The sequence below is a fragment of the Pagrus major genome, chromosome 18 (genome assembly GCF_040436345.1).
Source record: "Pagrus major chromosome 18, Pma_NU_1.0".
Classification (NCBI taxonomy): Eukaryota; Metazoa; Chordata; class Actinopteri; order Spariformes; family Sparidae; genus Pagrus; species Pagrus major.
This window is the reverse complement of record NC_133232.1, coordinates 32,433,326-32,449,032: the sequence shown is the minus strand read 5'-3', so window position 1 is coordinate 32,449,032 and position 15,707 is coordinate 32,433,326. Positions and strand designations below refer to the sequence as shown.

The 15,707-nt window shown below is 40.0% G+C and overlaps 1 protein-coding gene across 7 annotated transcripts in view; it reads left to right on the top strand.

The window, feature by feature from the left end:
• The window catches only part of enox2 (ecto-NOX disulfide-thiol exchanger 2), a 198,870-nt gene that overhangs the window by 138,003 nt on the left and 45,160 nt on the right, over window positions 1-15,707 (top strand). The window lies entirely within an intron of this gene.

Sequence of the window (15,707 nt, the reverse complement as noted above, 5' to 3'; positions counted from 1 at the left end):
TTCGGTTTTGTAATGAGGACTGGTTAGGTGATTTATTAGCACGTTGGATAAGTTGTTCTTTTTTCAATGTTTTTACTTACTTTTTACTTGGCCACTGTGATTGCAGAGGTGATCATTTGAGGGTTAAAAATACTTTGCATACACAATTTAGCATTACAGCCATTAAGTTGGGTTTGACTACCTTGCACAACAGGCTAATCATAAGTCCGAATCTGAACACTATTCACAAACTAAACTAACAAACACAGTCCTAAACTGGTGATTGCAATTACTCCAATATGGCATGAACGTGGCATCAGGTTTAAGATTGATGATATGACAAATAAGGAAGACAAAGGTGCACTAAATCCCACTCGAGCAGGCGAAACAAACCAACAGAGTGAAGTAGATGTCAATCAGGCACAGTCTGTACACGCCCACACAGTCCTGAGAAGAGCTCTAATCAGGCAGATTAATTAAACTATCCCGTGTGGGTTTAGGATGGGTGTGTAGGGCCTTTAAGCCTCAACTGGGGTAATTCATCAAGTATCTGAGGCGTTGATGAAAAGGGAGGAGACGCAGGTTAAGAGGACAGCTGTGGATCACCTGGAATAACAGCTGGTGTTTCCCTTCCTTTCCCCTTTTCTTCCCTTCCTCTCTCCTCTCCTCTTCCTCCTCACTCCCTCTACAGCCTAAATTACCCAGCATCTCATTTATATCTCATTACAGCTGAGTCAGCCACTGTAACCCACAGCCACATCAGAACACACACTGTTCATTTGCTCTGCAATGAGCTGTGCTCCTTGACACACTTTGACTGCACTGAGTCACACTGAAATCGTCATCTGGACTCAAACAGTTCATTATGCAATCCGAAGGGGAAGACAGTCCAACAACTGACATGTAATTACATAAAGCATCAACAATGTAACTGTTAATACATTCAGAATGCGTTTTTCTATCTTGTATGAACAGTAAAATACTTATGGTATGTAAATTTCAGAGATGTGCTGCTGTTTTATCATCTCTCTGCACGCAGACCCTCAGAGGCCTGTATTTTCCACCCATGCATTTTTCACTTCACTCAAGCCACAACAACGTTACTCAGGAGAAATATGTAAGTGGGAAGACACCGACTTAAGCACTCTCCTCTTGTTTACCTCAGTTTACACCAAATAATGAGGAAGTTTTGATTAGTGTCATTGAGATCAAGGATCTCTTTCAGAAAGAAAACCTGGCCGAGAATAGAAATAGAAAATCAACATGAAAGCACAGATTTAAGAGACATTAAAATGATCAGATAAAACATTTGCACACAGACAACCTGGACTCCATGGATCGTTCATAAAATCGTTCACTGGTCAATATTTAGAAGTTTAAGTGTAGTCTGTAAATTGTTCCTTGCGGTGCGGGCAGAAACCGTAACCAGAAAAGTTTTTCTTTCTTTCAGTTGCAAAATTTCCATAGAGCGAGGCCTCATTTCCATATCTCAAGTTTAAAAGAGAAGCTGAGCAAATGTGAAGTTTGCCAAGAATGGATTTGTAAATAAAAGCGTGTCATTGTCTGAGGTGTTGTGCACATAAAGCAGACCAATTGACTTTTGAGTATAACACAATGAGGAGTACGAGAACCACAGTTTTTAATGGATCTCAGGGGCCTATGATAAATGCTACCCAGCGTGTGAAGACAATGAACAGAGACAGTAGAACGGCACTCAGCAGAGTGCATACCTCCGCCAAGACTCAACATTCCCCTTTAAATCAATAAAGCCTATCCAATATCATATAAAACACTGAAATCCACTAGATCCTGATTTTTATTTGGATCTTCATCAAATTTTACTCACTCATAGATACCAGCCACCAATTAGACTTGATTTTTTTCATCAAGCATGCATTATTACCTTAGATATATACGAAAACAAAAAAAAACACCCAATCTCGCAATGTTAAAGAAGGTTAGAAAAAACTCCTGTATGTGTTCCTTTATCTGGATCCTCACTAAGAGATAATGGGGTCTGTTTTGGGCCGAGACCCATCCTCCATCCAAGTTTAGTGGAAATCCATTTAGTAGTTAATAGTAGAAGTAGACAAACCAACCAACCGACCAACAAACAACGGATATGGGCAAAAACATAATCTCCTTGGCAGAGGTAATAAGAGGCAACAAGGTAGAGTCCACCAATTTCCGTTTCATGCTCAAAAGCGTAACATGTTCAGTATGCACCTTCAGAGACAAGTGGTCGTTGATTAAAATCCCCAGTAGATTTCTGGCACATGGCTTCATCATGACTCTTTTTTTTGTCTTTGTCATGCTCTCTATACTCCAGTTCAGTTTCCTATGAAATCCTCTGAGCACAAAGCTCCAGTCACATGCTTTCTCATGATGTCACACAGTCTTACACTGTCACACAGGGCTTGTCCCCAGAGCACCTTGTGCCTTTCAAGTACTCCAGGTGGATTAGTTATTGATTCTCCATCATGACTGAACATCATCTTTTGTTTCACCTCTAAACAACAGGGGGGAATTCAGTGTCACTCTCTTTCCTCTCTGCTATTTTGATCTTACAGTGTGTCTATGCACGTGTATGATTGGTCACATTCTTCTTGCATGTAGGTTTAAGCGGGTTTTTATGTGTCAGTTTTTGGCTAATTCATTACAAGAGACTGCCTGTGCCGGAGTGCTTTCATTACACATTAGAGTTTGCCTCTGTGTCATCCACTGTGAGCCTGGGATGTATTTCTTCTCCATCAAGTCTTTCCCTGCCTCCAGCCAAGTGGATTTATCCAGACAGACAGCTGGATCAACAGACCATTGTGGGCAGAGCCTTCAACCGAGTGCAGTCTCACAAAGCCTCGGTGCAAGTCTCCAATGATGACAGTTTTATTTCTATAGATGGACGGGGCAGTGGTTGTGTATGCTAGAAAGTTATTATTACATGTTTGTATAAATGAAGTGTTTGGGTAGAGGGAGAGATTGGACTCAGGCCATAGGCGGGAGTCAGGAAGTTTGTATTGACTGTGTGGTGTTTGAGGTAGAGAGGAGATTTAGAGTTAGATGGCACCTGGGAGTTTCTTGATGTCTTCTCTGATCCACATTTATTTATGTCATTTTTAAAAAAAAAAGTGTATTATGTTGGATGTCCTTGAATCATCTGAATAAATGATCTAAGGATAGAGGGTTTTGTCTTTGGGAAGATTGTAAAGCCCTCTGAGGCAAATTTGTGTTTTTGGCTGTATGAATAAAACTGACATGACTTGTATGACTCAGTTGCAAAAGTTAGCAGAAATCCAAAAACATAGCTCTAGATCTAGATTTTTATTTGGACCCACATCTAATTGTACTCATTCATAGATACCAGTCACCTATGTAAATACGCCTGATTTGTTACGTCAAGATCCATGCATTATTCCCTGAGAAATTAAAGGAAATGTTAAAAAAAAAGTTCTGTCTCACAATGTGAGTAAAAATAATCCTGGATCTGTTCCTTTATCTGGTTCTGTACCACAAGTTAGTGGGGTCTATTCTAGGTTGAGACTCATCCGCCTTCCAAGTTTTGTGGGAAATCCCCTCTGTAGTCCTTATGTAAGCGACCAACCGACTGACTGATTAAAACGGGTGAAAAATAACCTCCTTGACTCAAGTAATTAATGTAGAAAGTCCAATAAAGCCAGAGTATGAAGTAAAATGTCCCCTCTCAAGGTGCCAAGCAAGTGAGGTAGGGTTTAAGGGGGAAGGGTCAATAGACAGGACAGCTTGGATAATGAATTGTGACAAACAAGGTCAAAACTCCAGCAACACTTGACCCTGATGAAGGCCCTGACACGAGCTGAAATGCGTTGGTCTGACAATAAAGTACTAGCAGTGGATTTTTGACCTCTTCAGTCTTTTTCCCTTCTCCATGCACCTTGGAAGCAGGGCACAAAATCATGACACTCATTAGCCATTTTGCTAGTGGGGAAAAAGTAAATGTGCCAGAAATGCCTACTCTGCAGTCACAATGACAGCCACAGTCACCTGTTTGGTGGAGTAGCTTTAAACAGTTCGGATGAGAAGAGGAACACAGAATTCTTGGAACAAATAAGACCCAGACTGGGCGAGGTGAGGAGCTGAATTGAAGGAATATGACCCATATGTTTCAGGGGTGGAAGGGGGCATATCTCTTGAGGAGCAGCATTGTGTATTGATTGTGGTTTTCTTCCCCTCATAAAAACTGCAGCTGCAGTCGGAGCTGCTGGTTTTTATTGTTATGATCATATTGTTCATTATCTGTGTCTATTTTAGTGATTTGGTGCTATTCTGCAGAGTGTGTATAGAGCCAACGTAATACATTGGCCCAGTGGGGAACACAGAAAAACAGTTGATTAAGTTTAGCAAATGTAAATATTACGGTGACCGTCTGTTTAAATAGTTCCTGTAGTTATGGAAAACTTGAAAAGTCGCAGACTTTGACAGCTAGTCTAGTTAGAAGTTGATCTCATTACTTTTGAATGAATTCCACCAATAGCAACATCACTGATGACATGACCTGGCCTATTGATTAGCCAAACTATGACAGCCAGCAAACCGGCTCTTCAGATGCTCCAAATGTGTTTTATGTCATGAACAATACAGGAAAAAGTCATGTCATATGGTTAGCAAGCCTCAAACCTGGTAAGTAAAATCCCAGATATGGTGTGAACTGTGAGAATGGAACAGAAATTTCAACAGCAGGAATCAACATCTGGTTTTAACATCTTTGACATTTAACAGAGGCCGAGAAAAGATCCTTTTCCAGGAGCGTTCACCGTGTATTTCCCGTGCCTTCATCAGTGTTCTCTCTCTAGCACATCCAGACTATAAGCAGAACCAGATGGAAAGCTATAGAGTTCCTCCTCTATATTCCTTTCAAAATACAGACCTCCCAAGATGGATTTTATTACACAAGACACTTGAAGGTATGCATTGTATCACTGTTCCTATACATTAAGCCAGTTCTTCAGTACATTTGGCTTTGATTGAAAGACTCTACCGGTGTTTATTGGCTTAAAACGAGGCAGTGTCTTCTTTATTTTTTTTAAGAACTTTGTAACATCTGTTTAGAAAAGTGCTCTTAAAGTCCTCAACACAGGTGATCTCAGAGAGGTAACTGGTTGTGGGTGTTTTTTTCCTGTTAAATTGTTAAATTTGGATGATTTTTGGAGACCTGAAGTGGTGAACGTATCAAGCATTTAACTGGAAAATATTTGGTGAAAAGTACAAAGAGTTAATTTTTCTATTACAGAAATGTATTCTTTTTAGAGCTGCAGCAATTTATCGATTAGTTGCCAACTATTGAATCAATCCACAACTATTTTGATATACTGATCAACCTTTTTTCACAATTTTCTGGCATTTTAGAATATATTATAGTGCTTTTCCAAAACCCGTAAACGGACAGCATATAACCAGCAGATGACAGTACAAAATCAACAAGAAAATAAACAGAAAGCACATAAAAATAGTAAAATAATAATTGTTAGTTCCAGCTCTAATTCTTCTGTATCTCTTGCACCATTTTGTGACCATTCAAACTCCCAAATTGCATAACACAACATCAAGAGCCTTAAAACGCCAACCCACCTCTCAGTGAGGCTTACTGAAAATATTTGTTACTAGTTTTCTTCATTTTTGTGTTCGTCTGACCTTGAAAGCTAAGTGTATTTTGCAAACAAATAACTGCACAGCAGCCCGGTCCCTGCATGACATCTGAGGCATGTGTAATAGGCTTCTCCAATAATAACAGATGTCTTTTGTCATAGGAATGATGCGTTCGATTAGCCATTTTGGTTTTCTCATTTTTGACTCAAAGCTGCTCGTTGTGAAAAAGGAAATTGTGTGGAAATAACAAACACATCCTTATTTTCATTTAGATTTAAATCGGTTTCCTGGAACCTTAACCTAACATTAACCTTCAAGCCCAAGCCTTCATTCTTAAATTTAATGATTTTCATTATGGGGTCCAGCATTTGGTTCTCACAAAGCTTTCGGACCCTGCACCATAATTCGGCAAACAAAGAAAACATCATCTACACACTAAAATTTAAGGATTTATGTTATGGGGTCCAGCCGTTTGGTCCCCACAAATCCATCAGACGCCCAACGAAAGCTGGCTTCCAGGTTTGGGACCCCACAAAAAAAGAAAAAAAAATCCACACACATTCTCCACCAAAAGGAAAACCATTTAGTTATTTAACACATGTATTTGCAAAGTTATCAGAATTAATTTAGTGCACATTCATATGCATGAATACACACACACACATACACAAACCGACCCTGGAGAATAGATATAGCAGGCTCCAGGGACAGACAACTGTTCGCTGAATAAACAACCATTCCTTTGTTTGCTGCATCCCACTCAGTCCTCATCCCTTCCCCACAGTTGCCACAAACCCCTCCACCATTGTACACAAATACACACAAACCCACAGTAGAATAACTTAGTGTCATGGCTCATAACTAGCCATCTAAACAGTGCTTCTCCTGAATTTAGAGGACACAAGACCTCCCCTCAGATATGAATCTGGGGTCCTCTCATTTTCACACATAAGCTCACCTGGATTAACATCAGGAAATACATTGGCAGGCAGTCATTCCTTTGCCGTAAGCGTTTTCCAATCCTTGGACTGAATGTCGTGTCCCTTTCTGCTGACTGCTCAGGAGCTGCACTGGTAGGATGCCAGAGGTTTTTGGCTGCGTGTGGGTGGACAGAGTGGATATACTTTGGATATACAGTATGTCTAGGGTGAAAAAATAGGGCTGCAGAAATGGGACTTTCTGACAGTTCCCCCTATCCATAGCAGCTATATTAGATTATAGGCTATGTTTTCTAAAAGCTGGATTCGTCATGGAGATCTGACTACGGTGGTGTCAGATAAAGAAGACTGATTTTGGAGGGCAACATAAGGAAGCAGATTCTTATTTAGATGGAGTAACGTTTATAAACGGGGAGGGAGAAGGGGTTTTTTTCTGTCCTGTAAGTTGCAGGCAGGAAAAATGTCCCTGCATGAAGTCGGAGATGTTCGGATGAAAATGCAAAAGAGGGTGACTCTTGGCAGACTTTGAGGGAGGCAGATTTCAGTCTCTGGTAGGGTTCCAGGTGGCGTGGCTAGCTCGCCTCATTAGAAAATATTATCCAGCATGCCTCGTGGCAACCGTCCCTCCAACCCCCCACCCAGCCCTGACTGCTAGAAGGGACGTTTACCCTGGAAATGAGGGGAGAAAGACGGGAAAGGTAGAGGAGGATGACATTAGTAGCCAGGAGCTTCACACAATCAAATGTCTTCTTTTTTTATTTCTCTCTCCTGCATCTGCTGATTGATGGGCAGCTCCCAGTGTAATTACCTTGAACAAACCTCTGGGAAATAGATTGTTTAACATGAAAAGGTCATAATGCAGAGGAAATAGAGGTTTGTGTGCACGTCCAGTCACAGCTCTTACTGTACAAGGACAAGGAGTTAGCAGGGAGAGGTTTGTGAATTTGGTTTTCTGACATGAAAGAGAATGGGGATTCAAACAAACATGGTAAAAAGGATCAGACAGATGTGTAGCCATGTGGGGGTGGACCCAGCCCCAGGTTTCTATTGTTGTTGTTCTTCAAGAGAACCCTTGTGCTCTCTAAATCTCTCCTTGAAGTTTCTACTGAGAAAAACTACGCCTTCCTTCCTTTATTGAATGGACAGCATATTGGCAAGTAGTACACGCTGTATCTCAGTAACACTGTTTAATGTGCATCATTTATTGCCTGAGAATATCGTTCCTTTTCCAAGAAACTGCGACTGAGGATTTAATGTTTGCAGTTAAGTTTTCTACAAACCTACAATTTGTAGCAAACGTTGCATATCACGTTCATATTATATGCATATTAGCTGACCTTCACATTTAGAGGTGGGGGGATGTTGGTGGAGTTATTACAGCCAACAAGGCTGCTAATGGGCCGATCGCAATTCGAATCACACCACTGGATATTTTTAAGGACGTCTGCGGATATTTTCCAGCCGTTTTTGTGGCTATTTTTCATTATGAATTGGTTTGCAGTTTATTTATTTTCTTGATTAGTTGTTTAACCTGTAAAATATCAGAAAATATTAAATGACAAGCCAAGCCTAAGGTGACATGTTTAAACTTTTTTTTTTTTGCTCCACCAAAAAATAAAATAAGATACTGCGTTTAATTTTATATAAGAACCCCGATATTCACATTTGAGAAGCTGCTTAAATTATGACTTCAATGTTTAATTGAGCAGGGTTGAAATTTGTTTCTGTTGATCTGCTAATTAAGTTATGGATTAATCGTTCTGGCTTTCTCGAGCACTTTACTGCTGGAATCATCCGTGCCCATTTGTACAACTGAAGACGCTCCCCTTCACGAGCCCATCTCTCCTTATCTAATCCATCCCAGGTTGGTCTCTAAATTACCATTCATCTAGTTTACTGGTGGAATAAATTAAACATCGGTAATGGTCTCATAGAACTATTCAGTGTCCAATCGTGTTCTCATTATTCAGCGTGTGCTACCCTCCAGTGTTTTCATTCAAAATGAAGTATCAATCCATTGTACGGTTATAATACCTACACCCACAGTGCTCAGGTATTCAGAAGAGCGTCTCTTGGTTAAACTAAATTTAAATAAATCTGAAGAGATGGCCCACTATTGTTTGTGCCTGAACCCACAGCCTTGGCTCCCATGGCTTAGACACACACTATATACTTATTTTTAACCATTCACTATTCCTGTGCCACAATAGATTATAGACAGTGGTGAAAGTATTCACATCATTTCAAGAAGTACTCCACTGCTGGAAAGATGGCCAGTGGCATAAAACTGGGCTGTCTATGCAGTAGAGAGACCCAAATGTTTTTGAAATGGGTGCTACATGACCAAAGAAACCTGAGAAAATATGTTTCTGAAAACATTTTAGGTGATAAGAGGACAATGACCAGGATCGTGGTCCATATTTGATCAGCACTGGCTTGTTTGTTCTGTGTTCTTTGAACCTCCATTTTCACAGTCCAGAAACAATATGACAGCGACTTCCTGGTTACGATCTTTCTCTATTGCAGCCAAATAGTATGCTGAAATATGTCTCTGGAAGCATTTTAGAAAGAAATTGGCAGTGTAGTGACATAATCTTCATAGTTTATTAGCACCGCCTAGTTTAGACAGTTTGAAGAGGGTTTAGTGAGACGCCCCTCACTCGAGCTGCTCTCTCTCTCGACATCCAACTGTACTCTTTGTGTCCGTGGATGTGCACTTACAAAATGTATTGGATGTAATGGATTTTTGCCAGCAAAATAGTGGAGGGCTCTGGCTTTTAGTTTAACATTGTTCATTGGCATATTATACCAACATTTTTGTGATACCAAGCTGGCTGAAAATCATCAAAGTTCCTGTTTAAGTCAAATTATAAATCCCACAGCAGAAGAATGCTTCTGGAAGTAAGTAAAAGTACAAAAGTATCCTCAACTAAATGTACCAAACATGTCAAAAATGGCAATTCTAACTACTTTATACTGTTGCATTGTGCATTATGTGTAAGAATACATCATATTTTGCCTAACACATGTTTTCTGTGTATAAATCTTTACTATTATTTTCATTATTGATTAATGTGCTGATTGTTTTCTTGGTTAATTGCTTGTTTTGTCCATAAAATATCAGAAAATGGTGAAAATTGTTGGTCTCAGGTGACATGAATCTCCAATCCAAAGGTGTTCATATTACCATCACATATGATCAAGAAAAGCAGGGAGTGACGAGCTGGACCTGGGCAATTTTGGGCATTTTGGCTTTGAAAAAGTATTAATTGATTTAATTGTTGCAGTGCCAAACTATACCAACTATAGCTGTCAAGTAAAATAAATGGAGTTAAAAAGTAAGACGTATGCCTCTGAAACGCAGTGGAGTAGAAGTATTAAACATACAATGTAAATACTCTAGAAAAGTACCTTAATTACACTTAAGTGAAGCACTTGAGTAAATATACTCTCCACTTCTGGTAATAGAAAAGGATGTTGACTTATGTCACTGACAAAACTGACGAGTATAACAAAGCTGGGTGTTGGTTTTTACTGCTCACTTTCTGAACTCAGATCTGTTTTATCAAATTATTGAGCAGATAATTTAAGCTAAAAAAGGTCAAATATTCAGATAGTTGATGCTTTCAATATAGTACATGTCATTGAGAGACATTAGAGTCAACAGTGTAGGATGGCTGCTGTTTCAACTATATCTGTATTTGATGTCAAACAGGTAGTGAGGACAGTGGTTCTTTGTTGTTGCAGGATTCTTTGAAGCCTTCGGATTTGTTGTAGTATCAGCTGAAACCACCGTGATGTAGGAGCCCCGATGACCCCCTCACCCACTCAGCCCTGCAGCGGTACAGATTAGTTGTTGCTGAATGGAGCTGCCCGACTGCTTCTCCTTTTTATATTTATGAAAGTGCGAGCCCAGTGCTCAGTGGCAGCACCTGCTTATTAACCTCATTCTACCTTCACATGATTGGCCACAAATGTAATTTAGGATTGATTTCAAAACCTTATTGATCTCCTGTAATGCCTCTTTTGGACCACTGCCTGGCTTTTTTTACTGTGGCTTTTTCACTGTGATGGTTTATACCACCGAGGAAAAAAATAAAATAGATGGGGACAGGCAACAAATGACCGGGGTCAGCTTCAAACCTAAAACATTGCCATTACATTGAATGCACCTTTATTGGACTAAACTCCCAGGGTGAGAGCTATATAGTAATTTTCACAGTTTTCCCTCTGAAGTGCTGGACACCAAGGCCAAAAGAAAACATCCCTCCCCTGCACATGACACAAGTTAAAATTGCACCAGCAGTTACATCACTTACCCATAAGTAGCAATATTGTTACAATCTAAAGTCCTTGGCTGTGGTAGAAGGGGCAGAAAAAAATTACGTCCTGTGCCTTTACATAAACGCTTTTTCCTTGACCTTGACAGAAAACGTCATGAGGTCAAGAAAAGATGTGAAGAAGATTAATTAATTGATTAGAGACAAGGACTTAGGACGGTCCAGTGTAAAGGAGATAAGAAAGGAAGCATTGATGGAAGCACCTTTCCTTAGTGTTTAGAAAACTCAACCAGCTCTTATCATGGCTGCCACTTCGGGTCGTTTTGACTCAGTCAGGAACCTCGTTTTCCAAACAGGACTATTCGACGGCAGCCCTGCTGTCATTACTTTCCTTTTCTATAGGTGGAGCAGGTTGGCTTTTTGTGGAAGTGGCCTGATCGCACTGCTCCCTCTTGTGGAGAATCTGCACTGGAGCGACTTACAGGCTAATACTTTAAGCTCTAAACAAATGATAGACAAAGGATGCATCATACCTCACTGACATTAGTAAGGCTACCGACTGTCATGTAGTGCTACAAACATTTTAATCAGGTGGTTGTGAAAAACTGCTTTCCTGGAGTTTAGTTTAGTTTATTTATTTGAACAGTAACACTGGTGCTTAAACATATAATCATGCAAAAGCACCAGAACGGTGTTGTTTGTTTTGCTCCTTTTAACAGGAAAGACTGATTGTCCGAATGAGGTTGTGTGCATTGCAGTGTGACGCTTGTTGAGGCCTGTGTGTTGAGTGTAAAGTTCACACTAAACGATATGTTGAAACTAGTTAGTTTGATACTAAAACTGTGGCGTTGTTTCATTGCAGCACAGAGACGTAAGGTACATCTTAACTACTCTGCTGTGACGTCCAAACTAACCAAAATGTTGTTGCAGAGAACGACGTTTTCACTTCCTGTGGCCAATCAGTGAAAGGCTATTTGCTGAAAATACTTCTGTTAACTATTGTTAATCAACAATCAAGAAAACATAGGTGAAATAGGACAAAGCATTATGATAAGGTGATAATCATAGCCTACAACCTAAATCTAGAGCTACTTTAAAATAACAACGTCATCGAGTGGTGAAACCACTGCAACATATGGTAATATAGTGATGGTCTATTATTGGGCAGATGAAGACTTTATACCTGCTGAGGGGCAAGAAGCATGACGGTGTAGGCATTTAGAAATAACCTTAAGGTTGCAATAGCTCATGAAGCTTTTGAAGCTGAACACACTACGTGTCCTCAAGATATGGCAATGGTGCCATCTCATTTGCTTTTCTCCCCACAATTTTTATACTGTGGTTGTATAGTGATATGAGGGCTTTTATAACTGATTGTACTAAAAGACATCCATAACTTTGAGATTTTATCCTCTTAAAGCTGCAGCTGTGAGAGGCAGAAGTGACAGAGGAAGTGGGTTTTATTTTCCGTCAGGGTCCCAAACTGCAGGATGCACTTTTCACTAAACTGTCAAATCTACCAGTTTAATGTTTCTAATGAATATTTAAACAGCATAAAAATGTTTAAATCTGGACCATAACAGCAAATCCATCATATAACTGCACAAATACGTACATTAGATGAAGTGCGTCAGTATGATGTGCATGTTCGTCTGCGTCTACTTGCATCATATGTTGTAATGAGTAGCACTGAAGGAGGGAGGAAATAATAGCATGTTAAAGAGATGAAACATGTCCTCGAGCTTCATCGTCGAAACTGGAGATGAGAGAACTCTGGTGGAGCTGGAAATCCTTGGGAGGAAGTAAATAAACCCCTTTATTACACAGCTCTGCTACATGCTTGCTGCAGGTCTCAGGCTCTTAATGGACGAGGATAAATACATCGGCACACACACACACACACACACACACACACACACACACACACACCCTCCAGAGGGAACATGAGCAGCGCTGCAGCGAAATTGAACCCGCCATGCCCTGATGTAACCAGATCGTTTCCTTCATATGAGCTGAAATCTAGTTTGCTTTCCATCAATATACAACATATGAACTCATTAAGCATGTTTTCTAATTTTGCCAGCGGAACAAAAGAGCGTTGGCCTGACGGCAAATGAAATAAAATTTCCAGTAATATTATTTCCAAGATATTCTTCCCAGTGTTTTCCTCTGTGGTGCCACCTCCCACAGCACTGAGTTTAAGTCTCGGTGTATATATTTTGCTTCCTCAGTCTTTTTCCGATGCAAAGTGTTTGGCATTCAGGTTGGTTATTGCACCAGCCTCCCATCTTCCATCCACACTTTCTTATCTTCCCTCCTGCTATCCGTCTTCTTTTCCGTCACCTTAACGCGCAGAAGGAGCAATCAATCGCCTGGCAACTAGGGTCCTTCTTATCACCTGTTTCTCTCACCCTGACACCTGGTTAGAGACTGATGGTGAGGTCATCAATAAATGTATAGTTTCCATCCATTTTCCTTTAATGTAGTCCACTTGGCTTGTGTGTTTTCTTCCATCTATGTGGCCTCTGTTTCTCTCTCCTCATTTTTGTCCTTCAGCCAGTTTTATCAGACCAACGTCTTTATTACACCCTCCATGGCTCCAGGGACCTATTCTGAGTCTTCTGTAATGTGCATATTTCTTTATTCTCCTTCACTGAGTGTCATTTGATTCATCCATTTTCTCTCTTACTGCAGATTTAGAGGAAAGCGTTTACAAAAAAATGTAATATCTATTTCCAGTTAATGGCGTATACTGTAGAACAGTAAATATTATTGCTCCTTTAGTGGATCAAACTAGTCAGGATTGTAATGAAAGCCACGTACTGATGGCTGCTGTTATTCTCTGTTAGAGGGTAATGTTAATAATATACATAATGTTATTTCATCATGCCTATTTCCATGATCACAGAGTTTTATTGGACTTAATTTTTATTTCGTATCACCTTTTACTGTGATTATTTACAGCAGTAACTAGTAGGTTGGTTTATAAATACTTGGCACTGCTGCTGCTCCAGCTAACATGTGCTAATTGGTACCACATTGCTGATAAGTTGCTGAGGAGTTGTTGCTCTTGCCAGCTTAAGAGGCAGGGAGCTTGTGATTGACTGAATGGTGAGAGGATGGTGACAATGCCACTGTCATGAAAAGTAACATCATGAAACTAAAATGGCACTCGGTAGAGCACATACCTCTGCCAAGGCCCAACAGTCCCCTTTATCAGCATCACATTTTACTCACTCATAGGTATGTAGCAAACTAAAAACCCTTCCAGTCTTCTGCCTTAGTGACTGTTACCATGATGACTTCTGCCTACTGTGACAACACGTGCCTAGCCTCTATTGAGCTATTCAAGGTATGTGTTGAAAACTCCTGAATTTCTTCTTATCAAAATATATATTTTTAGCGACGAATAAAATGACCACAACGTCAGGGTTTTTTTTTCTCGTGGTTCGTGGCCAGCTTGGTCAGCAGTAAGCTGATCATACAAAGCGACACAGTTGTAAGAAAAGCTACAGATGATGCTCCAACAAGGTCATTTGGGAACTAGATAAAAGATGCAAAATGGTGCATGTTACAGTGTCAGTTAAACCGCCACAGGGTTGAACTGTGTCAGTAGCGGTTGATATAATAACTGAATGTTCAGTTCTAACCAACCGGTTGCAGAATAGCCATGAAATTACATTACAATTACAGTTTAATGAATAAAAACAGAGTTATGAAATAAAAATCTATAACCAAATAAAGAATAATACACAATACAACTCAGTTATTATGATAGTGTTAAATAACATTTCAGTGTTGCACATTGAAAATCAAGGTTAGAAAAGCTGAAGAAACCTGCTTAAATACGCTCCCTTGCCTCTTGACACCTGACACCTATATAATCGTGATGCCAGTCAGTGCCACGGCTCTGCTTCATATAAAGATTATCAAACAAAACTTTCCTGGAGGTGTTAATTCAGTCTTTTTTTACTGAGGTTCTACTTAGTGGTTGATGGGTTTCTAATGTATTTTTACCCCATCGTGTTTTTAAGTTGAACAACACCTTTCAGTATAACGCAGTCCAGATCAACACCACTGCAAAGTGCAACCTCGATGACAAACATAAGGTTAATTAACACCTCTGAAGTGTCAATCTAAATTGAATATTTATATCATTGTAAAGGTAGAACATATGGCTGATACTTGTCATTATGTTGCTTGTTTGTGATGCATTTTAATGATACTTACTTTACCAACCGTGTGTTGCAGTCAGCAAAAACACCGTCTGTAATATTTCCCCAGTGTGTCAGTTCGATTTTGTTACACGTCTCATATATTACAGCGTGTGTATAATCTCTAGTGAAGGATTTGTTTAAGCGAGCACTGCACATACACAGGTGCATAAACATCACACGCCCTGCGGCATAATTGTCAACTCCAAATCCTCTGCAGGTGATGCTGAGGCACGTACTGGAGGGCAGCTTCATTTCCATTTCAAAAAGCTCCATACTGGGACACATGTGCACATAAAAGCACACGTGTTGGCTGTGGATGCCAGCGCTGCAGTGTAAATCGATATTGTAAATAAAGCTTCTCCCTTAGGTAGGTTTTGAACCCAACTCTGTACATTATCTTTAAGGTTATCATTCAAACAGCTGGAGCGACAGAGAGAGAGTGGCTCACTAAAAACTTCTTAAAATATGCATGTTGTTTACGAGATGATTTATTCATGAATGGATGTGTAGGCTGCTTGTGTGTCACTCTCGCTGATGGAAGAATCACTCTGGGAATAAGTGCACAACATGAAACTATGGGCTGTAGTGAAACCTGACCAAAGGTTATCTGTTGGAAACAAGTCTGTGTTTAAACGTTGCTGTGTAGGAGTTGCTTCTTTTCCATGAATCTCATT